Source organism: Coregonus clupeaformis, unplaced genomic scaffold, assembly GCF_020615455.1.
Source record: "Coregonus clupeaformis isolate EN_2021a unplaced genomic scaffold, ASM2061545v1 scaf2394, whole genome shotgun sequence".
NCBI classification, from domain to species: Eukaryota; Metazoa; Chordata; class Actinopteri; order Salmoniformes; family Salmonidae; genus Coregonus; species Coregonus clupeaformis.
Genome location: NW_025535848.1, coordinates 41,657 through 58,677, shown reverse-complemented (window position 1 = coordinate 58,677; position 17,021 = coordinate 41,657). Strand labels below are relative to the sequence as shown.

The 17,021-nt window shown below is 44.9% G+C and overlaps 1 pseudogene; it reads left to right on the top strand.

Annotated features, from left to right (window-relative positions):
- Nucleotides 1-537: 537 nt before the first annotated feature.
- Nucleotides 538-16,497, top strand: LOC121565417 (annotated as a pseudogene).
- Nucleotides 16,498-17,021: the final 524 nt, after the last annotated feature.

Here is a 17,021-nt window from a genome sequence, read left to right as displayed (position 1 = left end):
ACACAAAGTGCTGTTACGCAACTACAGGTTTTGTTACAATGTGGACAATATAAAGATGTATGTTAACAACTTTCACCGAGCTCGCTAATTAGGGTACCTATTGTAACTCGGGAGTATTTGGGGCAGTGTTTGAGTGAGTTTCTATGTGCTCACGCAGGTGCCCGAGAGCTGTGGCTGCACCAAGGGCTAACCTATTGTGTGTTGTCTCGTGGTGTGCAGTTATGTCTTTTATTTTGTCAGAATTATGTTGTATATCATTTTACTTGTATTGTATAGTGTGTTGTTAGGCACTGAATGTGTGCATGCAGCACCTGTTCTCTTTGCCTGACCTTCAACTAGCAAGGTGCCCGAGAGCTGTGGCTGCACCAAGAGCTAACATATTGTGTGTTGTCTCTTCGTGTGCAGGTCGAATAAAAATTATCCAACCATCAGAATTCCAGTTGTGGCAGTGTCCTAATTACGTGACCTGCCGACTGGTCAGCTCAAGCCGACCGCCGGAGCTGTGCATGTGGATGAGGTGCACGACATGCGCATGTGAATTTGTTGATGGTTTACTGTAAGTGAATATATACTGTAAACAGTGAAAGTGAATGTAGCATATTCATTAGATACAGGTATTCGTGCTTATTTGTATGTTTTGGATGAATTTGTTTTTTGCATTTATTTTTTTGGGTATTTGAATGCACTAAATTACATTGTATTTTAGTGCTCTGTTGAGCCATGGAAGATTCTCAAATCCATAAGACATGTTATGCTGGGGATTTTAGTGTGGGTAGAGGGAGGGGTGTCCTTCCATTTACACCAATTGTACAGTCAGCTCCTGGGAGTAGAGTGTTTGCTAGTCCTGAGTTTGCAAGCACTGGGAGTGGTAGGCTGTTTGTTCCACCTGACCAGGGTATCCCACCTCTGTCTTTTGATGTACCATCATCCACAGTACTCAGTGATAATGGGACTAATCAAATGTTCTGGTCCTGTCCCCGTCTGGCAGATTAGTTGTCCACTATTTAAAACCCTTTCTGAAGCATTTGATATAAAGTTGCAGCCTAGTGCAGAAATTGCTATTTTTGGAGTACCAAACAACAATCCTTCTCTGACCAATAGACAGCTAGATGCCATTGCCTTTGCCTCCCTGTTAGCCCGCAGAAGGATTTTATTGGATTGGAAATCTATCAATCCTCCCTTAGCCTCTCTTTGGCTCAAAGATCTGAAGCTGTTCCTAAAATGAGAAAAAATGAAGTTACCATTCGAGGGTCAACCAACTCATTTTATTCCTCCTGGGACCCGATGATATCCTATTTTGAACAGCTCCAAACACTTCCTCCAGATTAGTACTCTTGGCCCCACCTTGAGATTACTGCTATATAGGCCTATAAAATCACTTAATCACCTGAAATTGTTAGGCTATTACATTTTTGCTTGAAGTAACGTTGTTGTATACTTTTGTTTTGTTTTCTGACATGTAACTCAATTACTTTCCCTTTCTTTTTAAATGTGTTTGGAGGCATTCTGGGGGAGGGGGAGGTCAAAGGGGGACTAAAAGGGGAGAAATGTACCATGTCTTTACATGTTATCTTTCATTCATTGTGAATACAAAATATATAATTTTAAAGGGAAGGCTTTGAAGCCAGATTTAGCGGATTTTGCTGTTTAGTTTTCCTCAACCTGTGTTTTGTTTCTCTCTCCTCTCCCTGTTAGATGGTGAGGCTGCTTCTCTCCAGAGGAGCCAACATTAATGCCTTTGACAAGAAGGATTGCCGAGCAATCCACTGGGCTGCTTACATGGGTGATGAGTTTACCACATCATTTACATTCTGACTAATGTCCTTTATACCAATGAATGAATGAATAGACTGTGTGTTAGTCTCACAGCTCAGCTGTATGAGCCACGTCTAGTGTGTTATTATGTCAGAATCATGTACTAAGTAGGTTGATTAGATGTTTTCAGTTGTACTAACATGATGTAGGTGTTGCTTATGGTGCTGTGTACCACTGTAAACTAATCTATCTCTCCCTCTCTCTGCCTATCTCTCTGTGTTTGTATCTCTGTTTCTCTCTTAACCCCCTCTCTCTCTCTCTCTCTCTCTCTCTCTCTCTCTCTCTCTCTCTCTCTCTCTCTCTCTCTCTCTCTCTCTCTCTCTCTCTCTCTCTCTCTATTTATCCCTCCCCCTCTCTCTCTACCATAGGGCACATTGAGGTGGTGAAACTGCTGGCCTCTCATGGATCAGAGGTGTCCTGTAAATACAAGAAGGCCTACACCCCTCTCCACTCTGCAGCCTCCAGTGGAATGATCAGTGTGGTCAAGTACCTCCTGGACCTTGGTGTGGATGTGAGTCAACACGCATTCAAATGTGTAGGGGGTTTTCATAATAGTAATGAAGAGAGAGAGGTTAGAGCCAGTGATTTGGACCAGGGGGTTTTCATAACCAAGTAATGAAGAGAGAGAGGTTGGACCAGGGGGTTTTCATAACCAAGTAATGAAGAGAGAGAGGTTGGACCAGGGGGTTTTCATAACCAGGTAATGAAGAGAGAGAGGTTGGACCAGGGGGTTTTTCATAACCAAGTAATGAAGAGAGAGAGGTTGGACCAGGGGGTTTTCAGAACCAAGTAATGAAGAGAGAGAGGTTGGACCAGGGGGTTTTCATAACCAGGTAATGAAGAGAGAGAGGTTGGACCAGGGGGTTTTCATAACCAAGTAATGAAGAGAGAGAGGTTGGACCAGGGGGTTTTCATAACCAAGTAATGAAGAGAGAGAGGTTGGACCAGGGGGTTTTCAGAACCAAGTAATGAAGAGAGAGAGGTTGGACCAGGGGTTTTTCAGAACCAAGTAATGAAGAGAGAGAGGTTGGACCAGGGGGTTTTCAGAACCAAGTAATGAAGAGAGAGAGGTTGGACCAGGGGGTTTTTCATAACCAAGTAATGAAGAGAGAGAGGTTGGACCAGGGGGTTTTCATAACCAAGTAATGAAGAGAGAGAGGTTGGACCAGGGGGTTTTCAGAACCAAGTAATGAAGAGAGAGAGGTTGGACCAGGGGGTTTTCATAACCAAGTAATGAAGAGAGAGAGGTTGGACCAGGGGGTTTTCAGAACCAAGTAATGAAGAGAGAGAGGTTGGACCAGGGGGTTTTCATAACCAGGTAATGAAGAGAGAGAGGTTGGACCAGGGGGTTTTCAGAACCAGGTAATGAAGAGAGAGAGGTTGGACCAGGGGGTTTTCAGAACCAAGTAATGAAGAGAGAGAGGTTGGACCAGGGGGTTTTCAGAACCAAGTAATGAAGAGAGAGAGGTTGGACCAGGGGGTTTTCAGAACCAAGTAATGAAGAGAGAGAGGTTGGACCAGGGGGTTTTCAGAACCAAGTAATGAAGAGAGAGAGGTTGGACCAGGGGGTTTTCAGAACCAAGTAATGAAGAGAGAGAGGTTGGACCAGGGGGTTTTCAGAACCAAGTAATGAAGAGAGAGAGGTTGGACCAGGGGGTTTTTCAGAACCAAGTAATGAAGAGAGAGAGGTTGGACCAGGGGGTTTTCAGAACCAAGTAATGAAGAGAGAGAGGTTGGACCAGGGGGTTTTTCATAACCAAGTAATGAAGAGAGAGAGGTTGGACCAGGGGGTTTTCAGAACCAAGTAATGAAGAGAGAGAGGTTGGACCAGGGGGTTTTCATAACCAAGTAATGAAGAGAGAGAGGTTGGACCAGGGGGTTTTTCAGAACCAAGTAATGAAGAGAGAGAGGTTGGACCAGGGGGTTTTTCAGAACCAAGTAATGAAGAGAGAGAGGTTGGACCAGGGGGTTTTTCAGAACCAAGTAATGAAGAGAGAGAGGTTGGACCAGGGGGTTTTCAGAACCAAGTAATGAAGAGAGAGAGGTTGGACCAGGGGGTTTTCAGAACCAAGTAATGAAGAGAGAGAGGTTGGACCAGGGGTTTTCATAACCAGGTAATGAAGAGAGAGAGGTTGGACCAGGGGGTTTTCAGAACCAAGTAATGAAGAGAGAGAGGTTGGACCAGGGGGTTTTCATAACCAAGTAATGAAGAGAGAGAGGTTGGACCAGGGGGTTTTTCAGAACCAAGTAATGAAGAGAGAGAGGTTGGACCAGGGGGTTTTCAGAACCAAGTAATGAAGAGAGAGAGGTTGGACCAGGGGGTTTTCAGAACCAAGTAATGAAGAGAGAGAGGTTGGACCAGGGGGTTTTCAGAACCAAGTAATGAAGAGAGAGAGGTTGGACCAGGGGGTTTTTCAGAACCAAGTAATGAAGAGAGAGAGGTTGGACCAGGGGGTTTTCAGAACCAAGTAATGAAGAGAGAGAGGTTGGACCAGGGGGTTTTCAGAACCAAGTAATGAAGAGAGAGAGGTTGGACCAGGGGGTTTTCATAACCAAGTAATGAAGAGAGAGAGGTTGGACCAGGGGGTTTTTCAGAACCAAGTAATGAAGAGAGAGAGGTTGGACCAGGGGGTTTTCATAACCAAGTAATGAAGAGAGAGAGGTTGGACCAGGGGGTTTTCATAACCAAGTAATGAAGAGAGAGAGGTTGGACCAGGGGGTTTTCATAACCAAGTAATGAAGAGAGAGAGGTTGGACCAGGGGGTTTTCATAACCAAGTAATGAAGAGAGAGAGGTTGGACCAGGGGGTTTTTCATAACCAAGTAATGAAGAGAGAGAGGTTGGACCAGGGGGTTTTCATAACCAAGTAATGAAGAGAGAGAGGTTGGACCAGGGGGTTTTTCATAACCAAGTAATGAAGAGAGAGAGGTTGGACCAGGGGGTTTTTCATAACCAAGTAATGAAGAGAGAGAGGTTGGACCAGGGGGTTTTCATAACCAAGTAATGAAGAGAGAGAGGTTGGACCAGGGGGTTTTTCAGAACCAAGTAATGAAGAGAGAGAGGTTGGACCAGGGGGTTTTCATAACCAAGTAATGAAGAGAGAGAGGTTGGACCAGGGGGTTTTTCATAACCAAGTAATGAAGAGAGAGAGGTTGGACCAGGGGGTTTTTCAGAACCAAGTAATGAAGAGAGAGAGGTTGGACCAGGGGGTTTTCAGAACCAAGTAATGAAGAGAGAGAGGTTGGACCAGGGGGTTTTTCATAACCAAGTAATGAAGAGAGAGAGGTTGGACCAGGGGGTTTTCATAACCAAGTAATGAAGAGAGAGAGGTTGGACCAGGGGGTTTTTCAGAACCAAGTAATGAAGAGAGAGAGGTTGGACCAGGGGGTTTTTCAGAACCAAGTAATGAAGAGAGAGAGGTTGGACCAGGGGGTTTTCAGAACCAAGTAATGAAGAGAGAGAGGTTGGACCAGGGGGTTTTTCATAACCAAGTAATGAAGAGAGAGAGGTTGGACCAGGGGGTTTTTCATAACCAAGTAATGAAGAGAGAGAGGTTGGACCAGGGGGTTTTTCAGAACCAAGTAATGAAGAGAGAGAGGTTGGACCAGGGGGTTTTCATAACCAAGTAATGAAGAGAGAGAGGTTGGACCAGGGGGTTTTCATAACCAAGTAATGAAGAGAGAGAGGTTGGACCAGGGGGTTTTCAGAACCAAGTAATGAAGAGAGAGAGGTTGGACCAGGGGGTTTTCATAACCAAGTAATGAAGAGAGAGAGGTTGGACCAGGGGGTTTTCAGAACCAAGTAATGAAGAGAGAGAGGTTGGACCAGGGGGTTTTCAGAACCAAGTAATGAAGAGAGAGAGGTTGGACCAGGGGTTTTTCAGAACCAAGTAATGAAGAGAGAGAGGTTGGACCAGGGGGTTTTTCAGAACCAAGTGACCTGATCAGGAATGTATTGTTTTGTTCTCTCTCTCCCCCCCCTCTCTCTCTCTCTCTCCACTCTTTTCCCTCCCTTGCTCCCTCCAGATAAATTAGCCCAATGGGTACGGTAACACCCCCCTCCACGTGGCATGCTACAACGGGCAGGATGTGGTGGTGAATGAGCTGATCGAGTGCGGCGCCAACGTGAACCAGGTGTACGAGAAGGGTTTCGCCCCACTCCACTTCACGGCCGCCTCGCGCCATGGGGCGCTCTGCCTGGAGCTGCTGGTGGGCAACGGGGCCCTCGTCAACATCAAGGTGAGGAGACCGGATGACCAACACTGTGTCTGAACTAAATAACACCCTATTCCCTATGTAGTGCACTACTTTTGACCAGGGGCCCATAGAGCAAGGAGCCGTGATGACACTGCCTGTGTCCCAAATGGCACCCTGTTCCCTTTATAAGTACACTACTTTGGTTCAAAAAGTAGTGTACTTATAAATAGGGTGCCATTTGGGACTTACACACTGACGCAGCACATGGCTTAGTATTTGGCCCTGGTCTACATTCAAATACCAATGGAATAGGCCTAACAATGCAAACTAAATGCAATCAAGCGCTCCTCCAATACGTGTTTGATTTTGCCTGTGGTCAGCAGCACAGACTGCCGTGTGAACCATCTTTGTCTTTCTATCTGCAGAGTAAAGATGGAAAGACCCCCCTCCACATGACGGCCATCCACGGACGCTTCTCCAGATCTCAAGCCATCATCCAGAATGGTGAGTCGCTGTGAATGCTCTCAACTGAATATATATGAACCAGTAGGCTCTTCAGCATTGTCTTTTGTCTTCAAACCATGATTCACTGGCACAGAGCAATGTTACTTGCAATGTGGTTGAACATGAAGCTTCATGAGGCCTCTAGGGTCAAGTGGTTGACGTGTGTGTGTGTGTGTCTGTGTGTGTGTGTCTGTGTGTGTGTCTGTGTGTGTCTGTGTGTGTGTGTGTGTGTGTGTGTGTGTTCTGTAGGTGCTGAGATCGACTGTGAAGAAAATAATGGAAACACACCTCTGCACATCTCTGCTCGCTACGGCCATGAGTTACTCATCAATACACTCATCACGAACGGAGCTGACACAGCCAAGTGAGAACACACACAGTTTCCAGCAAAAATGCAACATGCATCTGCAATTCTGTCATTGACCGAATTCCCGCTTGGAGACTATGCTCAACACATTGTGGTGTGTGGGGGGTTGATAGACAGGGCATTGCAGCATGCTGTTGTGTTGATCTGCTGTGGGGTTTAATGAGGACTGTGATGTGGTGCTGTTTCCAATCTTAGCTGAATCAACTGTAAGTTGCTCTGGATAAGAGTGTCTGCTTAAAGTCTAAAATGTAAAAATGTGTTGCAGGCGAGGCGTCCATGGGATGTTCCCCCTCCACCTGTCTGCTCTCAGTGGGTTCTCTGACTGCTGTCGGAAGCTCCTCTCATCAGGCTTTGATATAGACACCCCTGACGACTTTGGAAGGACCTGTTTACATGCTGCAGCAGCTGTTGGGTGAGTGGACTGGTCCAGGCTTTACACCAAGGAATATTTAGTTCATGAACTGGAAAGCCACCAGAAAGAACAAACACATATTCACACTCTTACATTTCACATTGTTTAGCAGTATTAAAAAATCGTATAGATCATTAGTGCGGTATCATTTCTGTATAATGTGGTTCCATGCCATGGTGGTATTGACTTGCGCTCTGGTCTAAATTGTCTTTATATCTTCTTGAAAGAGAAGAGAAACCTGAAAACTGCTCTTGCTAGTATCACTTTTTATTATTGCTTTTATTAGCATTATAAAAACAGTGATACTAGCAAGAGCAGTGTACGGGTTTCTCTTTTCTTTAAGGTTCTCATTGTTACCATCCACCTGATAGCTCAGATGTGAAAGGGCCTTTCTGAACTTGATATCTTGTTACCAGGAACCTTGACTGTCTGAATCTGCTGCTCAACACAGGGGCAGACTTCAACAGAAAGGACAGCTTCAGAAGGTCTGTCTGTGGCATCAAATAACTTTCATATGTGATCTTTATGATAATGGGGAATATAGTATAGGGGCATATAGGAATTATTATGGGAAATATTGGGCGGCAGGTAGCCTAGCGGTTAAGAGCGTTGGGTCAGTAACCGAAAGGTTGCTGGTTCAAATCCCCTAGCTGACTAGGTGAAAAATGTGTCTATGTGCACTGCAGCAAGGCACTTAACCCTAATTGCTCCTGTAAGTCGCACTGGATAAGAGTGTCTGCTAAATGACGTAAATGTAAATGTTTTACAGCTCCAATAAGCTGTTTCTGTTGTTGTTGTTGAATGGTTTCTGTGCGTTCTTCTAGGAGTCCTCTGCATTATGCGGCAGCCAATTGTAACTACCAGTGTCTGTTTGCCTTGGTGGGGTCTGGGGCCAGTGTGAACGATCTGGATAAAAGGTGTTCCATCCCGCTCCACTACGCTGCTGCCTCCGACACAGACGGAAAGTACGTCTCACACCTCTCTTACTGTTGTGTGTGTTGTGGTGCCATGACCTTTCACATTTCACTGTAGTCTGGAGAGTATGTTGTGGTGCCATGACCTTTCACATTTCACTGTAGTCTGGAGAGTATGTTGTGGTGCCATGACCTTTCACATTTCACTGTAGTCTGGAGAGTATGTTGTGGTGCCATGACCTTTCACATTTCACTGTAGTCTGGAGAGTATGTTGTGGTGCCATGACCTTTCACATTTCACTGTAGTCTGGAGAGTATGTTGTGGTGCCATGACCTTTCACATTTCACTGTAGTCTGGAGAGTATGTTGTGGTGCCATGACCTTTCACATTTCACTGTAGTCTGGAGAGTATGTTGTGGTGCCATGACCTTTCACATTTCACTGTAGTCTGGAGAGTATGTTGTGGTGCCATGACCTTTCACATTTCACTGTAGTCTGGAGAGTATGTTGTGGTGCCATGACCTTTCACATTTCACTGTAGTCTGGAGAGTATGTTGTGGTGCCATGACCTTTCACATTTCACTGTAGTCTGGAGAGTATGTTGTGGTGCCATGACCTTTCACATTTCACTGTAGTCTGGAGAGTATGTTGTGGTGCCATGACCTTTCACATTTCACTGTAGTCTGGAGAGTATGTTGTGGTGCCATGACCTTTCACATTTCACTGTAGTCTGGAGAGTATGTTGTGGTGCCATGACCTTTCACATTTCACTGTAGTCTAGAGTATGTTGTTGGCCGTGTTTGAATACATACTAGTGTTAAATCAGCAGTGTGAAAGCTTGGCCACGTCTCCTTTGGGAAAGTGTCTCTGCTTGCTTATCTGTCTGTCTTGATGTTGGTATAATGATTAGTGAACTCTTGACCTCTGACCTCTAGGTGTCTGGAATATTTGCTGCGAAACGACGCTAACCCAGGGATCAGGGACAATCAGGGCTACACCGCAGTCCATTACGCGTCTGCGTACGGACACCGCCTCTGTCTGGAGCTGGTGAGTCAGAACCACAGGGGACTAGACGCCCTGCATTCACAGACCATTTTGTCTGCGTCCCAAATGGATGTAGGGCCCATAGGGCTCTGGTCAAAAGTAATGCACTATATAGGGAATAGGGTGCCATTTGGGACAGACGTTGATATTCAGTAGGTTTTAAGGTGTGGTTGCATGTTTGTCGTGGCCGCATCGTCACTCTTGATGTTCTTTTTCCAGATTGCAAGTGAACACCTTTAGATGTGGTAAGTACCAGTTGGTTACTTTTCCTCACACTAGCTTGTTTAAGTTACGAATGCAACACCCCAGTATGTCTGCAGGGGCTGGTCACTGAGATTTACAACATGAAACATGCTACTAGACTAAACTTCAAAGTAAATATGTTACAAGTCTAAACTGGCCCGTCCTTGTCTTTCCCCAGCTAATGGAAACCTCAGGGACAGACATCCTGAACGACTCTGATGTCAGAGCTCCCATCAGCCCCCTACACTTAGCTGTGAGTAAAGCCTACCTGCTCCTGTAGGGGTCTCGCCACATGACAAATGGCACCCTATTCCCTATTTAGTGCACTACTTTTGACCAGAACCTTATGGGCCCAGATCAAAAGTACTGCACTACATGGGAAATAGGGTGCTATCTGGGATGCAGGCATGGTGTTGTTTTTCCACGAAGAGTTGATTGTCCAGACACTCACACACCATGTTCCTATCTGTTCTTGATTAGTGTAAAATACATGCATATTTTGACACGGTGATGATGAGGATGATTTCCTTATTTTGCCATTTGAGTTAATCAACCTCCAACAGAGGAGTAGTAGTGTGTTTGTTTCTAAATCTCACGCTTGGCAGGGACCTTCGATGTTGATGCTGGGCGGGAGAAAAAATGGGCACCCGATTTGAGAGACACTGGTCTACTTTAGAGGTCTAGGACTGTTTCTGTTCAGGCATACCACTGGTCTACTATAGGACATTGATTATATTAAGAGTGTATATCTGTTCAGGCGCACCACTGGTCTACTATAGGACATTGATTATATTAGGAGTGTATATCTGTTCAGGCATACCACTGGTCTACTATAGGACATTGATTATATTAGGAGTGTATATCTGTTCAGGCATACCACTGGTCTACTATAGGACATTGATTATATTAGGAGTGTATATCTGTTCTGGCATACCACTGGTCTACTATAGGACATTGATTATATTAAGAGTGTATATCTGTTCAGGCATACCACTGGTCTACTATAGGACATTGATTATATTAGGAGTGTATATCTGTTCAGGCATACCACTGGTCTACTATAGGACATTGATTATATTAGGAGTGTATATCTGTTCAGGCATACCACTGGTCTACTATAGGACATTGATTATATTAGGAGTGTATATCTGTTCTGGCATACCACTGGTCTACTATAGGACATTGATTATATTAGGAGTGTATATCTGTTCTGGCATACCACTGGTCTACTATAGGACATTGATTATATTAGGAGTGTATATCTGTTCAGGCATACCACCGGTCTACTTTAGGACATTGATTATATTAGGAGTGTATATCTGTTCAGGCATACCACTGGTCTACTATAGGACATTGATTATATTAGGAGTGTATATCTGTTCAGGCATACCACTGGTCTACTATAGGACATTGATTATATTAGGAGTGTATATCTGTTCAGGCATACCACTGGTCTACTATAGGACATTGATTATATTAGGAGTGTATATCTGTTCAGGCACACCACTGGTCTACTATAGGACATTGATTATATTAGGAGTGTATATCTGTTCTGGCATACCACTGGTCTACTATAGGACATTGATTATATTAGGAGTGTATATCTGTTCAGGCATACCACTGGTCTACTATAGGACATTGATTATATTAGGAGTGTATATCTGTTCTGGCATACCACTGGTCTACTATAGGACATTGATTATATTAAGAGTGTATATCTGTTCAGGCATTCCACTGGTCTACTATAGGACATTGATTATATTAGGAGTGTATATCTGTTCTGGCATACCACTGGTCTACTATAGGACATTGATTATATTAGGAGTGTATTTCTGTTCAGGCATACCACTGGTCTACTATAGGACATTGATTATATTAGGAGTGTATATCTGTTCAGGCATACCACTGGTCTACTATAGGACATTGATTATATTAGGAGTGTATTTCTGTTCTGGCATACCACTGGTCTACTATAGGACATTGATTATATTAGGAGTGTATATCTGTTCAGGCACACCACTGGACTTTGCTTCAGACTGTGTGTTTGTTTCCATTCAGGCGTACCACGGCCACCACCATGCTATGGAGGTCCTGGTTCAGTCTCTGCTGGATCTAGACGTGAGGAACAGCCAGGGGCGCACCCCTCTGGACCTGGCTGCCTTTAAAGGCCATGTGGAATGTGTTGACGTCCTCATCAACCAGGGAGCCTCCATCCTGGTTGAAGACTTCACCCTGAAGAGGACCCCCATCCACGCTGCAGGTACGCATAGGATATCACGTAAGACCTAGAGATTCTGCAATTCAAAAGTTTTCCTTACCAAGATGGACATTTGTTTGGTCATGTTGCTAGGATGCCAATGTCCACTCTAGGGATATTATATAGCATAGTGTGAAAATGCCCACTACACACTGATCTAAGGTCATTTTTTGTCATTATTGCTGAGGATCTGGGGAGTGTAAGCTGATCCTAGATCAGTGCACAGGGGAACTTCTATCCAGAGCCAGGTACACAGCTAGCAGGTGAAAGGCTTCGAGGGCCTCAGCCCCACAATGTTTTATTATCTGCTGTGTTAACATCATGAGGATGTCATCTACCAATACCACTGTTCTAGAAATCTGTCTGTTCATGTGAAGGTAATAGTCGTCCAGCAATCAGCTCATATCCTCTCTGTTTAGCCTCCTCTAGCTACCAACGGTCAATAATCTCACATTGTTATATCCTCTCTGTTTATCCTCCTCTAGCTACCAACGGTCAATCATCTCACATTCTTATATCCTCTCTGTTTATCCTCCTCTAGCTACCAACGGTGATTCGGAGTGTTTGCGTTTGCTGATTGGAAATGCTGACCTCCAGAGTGCAGTGGACGTTCAAGACGGGAATGGACAGTAAGTCAATTGGGTTTTGGATACAATTCCTGAAATAAAGAGATTTTGACACTAGGTCTACGTCCCAAATGGCACCCTATGCCCTACTTGGTGCACTACTTTAAACCAGAACCCTATGGGCTCAGGTCAAAAGTAGTGTACCATATAGGGAATAGGTTGCCATTTGGGACTTAGCCTGGTTATTACCAGTTTGTAATATGACCTTGTTGTCTTGTGTATCAGAACCCCTCTGATGCTGTCGGTGCTGAGCGGACACACAGACTGTTTGTACTCACTGCTCAACAAGGGAGCCAGCATAGAAGCCAAAGACAAGTGGGGCAGAACAGCGCTACACAGAGGGGTGAGGAGGAGAGCTGGCTGTATACGCTCACACACAGAAAGAGACGGGGAGGCTCAAATATACATATTATCTTCAGAAAAGTAGTTGTCCATGGGTAGTGGTGTATTCATCCCTGTAGGGGGACCTGCCTCCAGACATCATTTGTAATAATTGATGATTCATTATTATATAATTGATTATTAGTTATTTCAAATCCATTCTTGTCTCCCCGCCCTTCCTCCCAGGCGGTGACGGGTCATGAGGAGTGTGTGGAGGCCCTGCTGCAGCACAGCGCCAGCTTCCTGGTTCGGGACTGTAAGGGGCGGACCCCTGTCCACCTGGCTGCGGCATCCGGACACATCGGGGTGCTGGGGGGGCTCCTACACGCCGCCCAGTCAGTGGAGACCCTCCCCGTCATCAGACAACCAGGGCTACACGCCACTACACTGGGCCTGCTACAACGGTACGTACTGGACTAACGGAACACTAGATCTTTTCTGATTTTCTCTCTTCAGCACCGTAAACATGTCCCTGAATTAGGCAGGCCATACAACGGTACGTACTGACTAACTGGACTGTAGCTCTGTTCTCTCCTCCATGAAGTGTACACTCATTCACTCCCTCTTGTGGCTTGAAAAGCATTCGATTGGTGTGGACGGAGCCATGTGGGGGAATGAACAAGACTACAACAGAATTAGGGGTTATGACTCTCAGTGGAGGACCTTACACTGAAACAGGACTTTGTCAGGGATTGACATAGCATATGTTGTAGCTAAAACATCTTTTGTGATTTCACCATTGTCAGATGTGTAGCTTTCTCTGAGAGTATTGTTGTGGTCTGCAGCGACGTCATCTTTTTCCTGTATGAATCAATCTTCCACTAGGCCATGACACGTGTGTAGAGGTGCTGCTGGAACAGGAGGTTTTCCACAAGACCGAGGGCAACTCGTTCAGCCCCCTCCACTGAGCTGTGATCAATGACAACGAGGGGGCTGCAGAGATGCTGATTGACACTCTGGGGCCGGCCATTGTCAACGCCACTGACACCAAGAACCGGTAACTACAGCACATGACAAAGTCCTTTTCTTCTGGAGAATAATGTTGTCTTGGGAATAAAATGACCTCTGGGGTTGGATGAGGGATTGTAGATTACTTTTAATACATCTATTAGTGATTTTATATTTCTATGGTATAAACAGGGTTAATTGAACAAACTTGTTTATAACAGTCCTACATGATGTCGGTGAAATAAGTTTCCTCTCTCTCCAGGACCCCCCTGCATGCGGCGGCTTTCACGGACCACGTGGAGTGTCTTCAGCTGCTGCTAGGCCACAACGCCCAGGTCAACTCCCCCGATGCCTCCGGGAAGACCTCCCTCATGATGGCTGCTGAGAACGGACAAACCAACGCTGTCGGTACGCAGCCCCCTCTCCTCCGCTTTGCCTCGCCCAGCCGGTTTAAGTTCAACATGTCTGTTTTACATTTTAATAAGTCGCTTCATTTCCTAATTGAGTTTCTTTATGTTTCTCTGTCTGTGTCAGAGCTGTTGGTGAGCAGTGCCAAAGCAGAGCTCACCCTGCAGGATGCAGTCATGAACACTGCTCTTCATCTGGCCTGCAGTAAGGTGAGCATCCCCACATGAAGATGACGTTCATCTGAACAGTTGGCTCTCTCTGGTTAAAATTTTGGTCTGACATGTTTGACTCTGGTTTTTAAAGGGGCATGAAACCAGTGCCTTGTTGATATTGGAGAAGATTACAGACAGGAACCTCATCAACTCGACTAACGCAGCCTTACAGACGTACGTATGGTTCAGCTGTATTAATTGGGCCAGAAGTATTAGAAGAAGTGCACTATATAGGGAATAGTCTGGCATTTGGGAGGTATCCTCATTTGCTGCTGGCTAATCTGACGGTACTTTCTCCTCAGGCCGTTACACGTTGCAGCCAGAAATGGTCTGACGGTGGTGGTTCAGGAGCTACTAGTGAAGGGTGCTAGCGTGCTCGCAGTCGATAAGAATGGTAAGATCCATAACGCTAACACCGTTTTCTTCTGTACTTCTCTTCTCAATGTGTCCACAAATGTTTCTCTCTAGTCCACTGCTTGGTTATTGTCTTAACTTTGTATCTCCTAGCCTGTTGTTAGTTCATGTTTTTCACCAAAAGTGTTATAGTAAACTGTGATGCTCCTGAAGTGACCCTCTGCTGTTCTGTTTGAACCCCTCAGGTTACACGCCAGCCTTGGCCTGCGCCCCCAACAAAGACGTGGCGGACTGCCTGGCGCTGATCCTGTCCACCATGATGCCCGTGTCCCCCTGCAACCCGGCGCCCAGCCTGTCCTTCAGTGCCATTAACCACTACACCACCAGCCCCTCCAAGAGTGTGACCTTCGACAGCCTGCCCGTGCTGCGCAGCGAGCACAGCTCCTACTGCAGCTTCAACAACATCGGCCACCGCGAACACGATGGAGGCTTCTACAAGGATGAGGAACTCAACGACTCAGACTCAGAGACATACTGAGGGGGGTGGTGGTCGCTGCCCAGGAGGGGAGCCAAGGGCAGGCGGATGGACAGTGAAGTGGGGCAGAGGCCACAAACAAATACACACATACACACCGTTTCTTAAATCACCACAGCCAGCTTTGGGAGGGCACGAGCCGAGACAGTCCGCACAGGAGCCTTAAGAGTCCCGCAGATGGAGAGAGAGAAATGGAGGGAGGGAGGGAGAGGGGGAGGCACAACAGGCTGGCTGGCCACACTCATCCTCTCGTACCACCAGGTGTCCTTCCCGCAGATACTGGACTTCAGAGGAACTGCTGCTGCTATACCCCACCTTTACCTTTACCCACAAAGGTCCTAAACGGTAAAAACTGTCCAGCCAACAGACAGACGGACACCTTATGACGGCAATAACCTGTAGTCCAAGGGGATAGTAGCACTTCACTGAGTGAAAAACAGACATGGACCAAAAGATGTGGAAGAAGCCTTTTCAAAACCTGTTTTGACAGTAGAAATGGGATTGAGTGTTTTGGGCTGAGAAAAAACATAAGGAGTGATGTTTCATTTAAGTTTTATGAGAGTGATGGTCATGTTTATCCGCACACTAAGACAGACAGAACGCACCTAGCCTCTTGTCTGTAATCCATGTGGGAGGAGGGGAAATCATTGATTTTTTATGAACAAACATTTTAATAAAATCATTCATGTCTTAAGCTCCTGACCCTCTGTGGGAACCAAAAAATCGTAGTATTTGCTCTCATGAGTAATTTCAAAGGATTTCCATCCCCAATGGCACCCTATTCCCTTTATAGTACACTACTTTTGACCAGGGCCATAGGGTTCTGGTCAAAAGTAGTGTACTCTATAAAGAATAGGGTGCCATTTAGATTTTGCATTTGTATGTGAGCGACAGGACTTTTTACATTTGCGTTATTAAACCTACCTGTCCTTTGCCCTCTAGAAATTATTTTAGAAAGTAAATTATTAATTCATGTATTCTTTCTTGTGATATTTATATCATCATTTTGTGTCTTCTTTAGTTACTGAGGGGAGGTTAGGAGAGTAGGGGCAGCTGTTTGAGCGAAAACAATGATGCATACTAAGTACTACAACGTTTGTGAAAAGCACTGATACTATTCCGAGGCAGAAAACATGCCTCCCTTGGAGAGGAGAAACACTGTAAACCAATCGTAGGACAGCAGCATTTAGATTTTCTTCTGTTGAAAAAAATATATATATATTATTTGTCTTGGTCTTATAATCAATGTATTTTGACAGGTTTTTCTTGCTTTAACTTCTTCAAAAAAATGAAACCACTCAATCATTTGATGTGATTGCTTGTTCAAACCCCCGTTTTTGTCTCTTTTTGAAAATCATTTTAACTGGAAATATGTACAATACATATGCTATGTTCGTCAAATCAGGATCAGGAGGTTCACAGGTTTTTTCGTGTCCTTTTTTTTCTTTAAAAGGATGAAACTAGCATGTACATATGAAATAGTGACTGAATTCGAAACTCCCATGAATTCTTTCAGTATCTGAAGATTGCTGTATATTTTATGAGTAATAAAATAAAGAAATGAGTTATGTTATTTAATAATGAACTATGGGTTATCTGTTTTATGTGACAACCGCAGTATCAATTTCTAGGTGACAGTGGTGCTAATCCCAAAAGAAAGGCTACATACAACAAGGAACAAGAAGTCTATTGGCAAAGTGATGAATATTGCATGTACCTTGGCCTAACGGTGTGGGTTATGTATTTTATTTTTCATGGCGTCCTCAACATTACAGTTTTAAGGGCAACAATAGCCTAAATTTGTT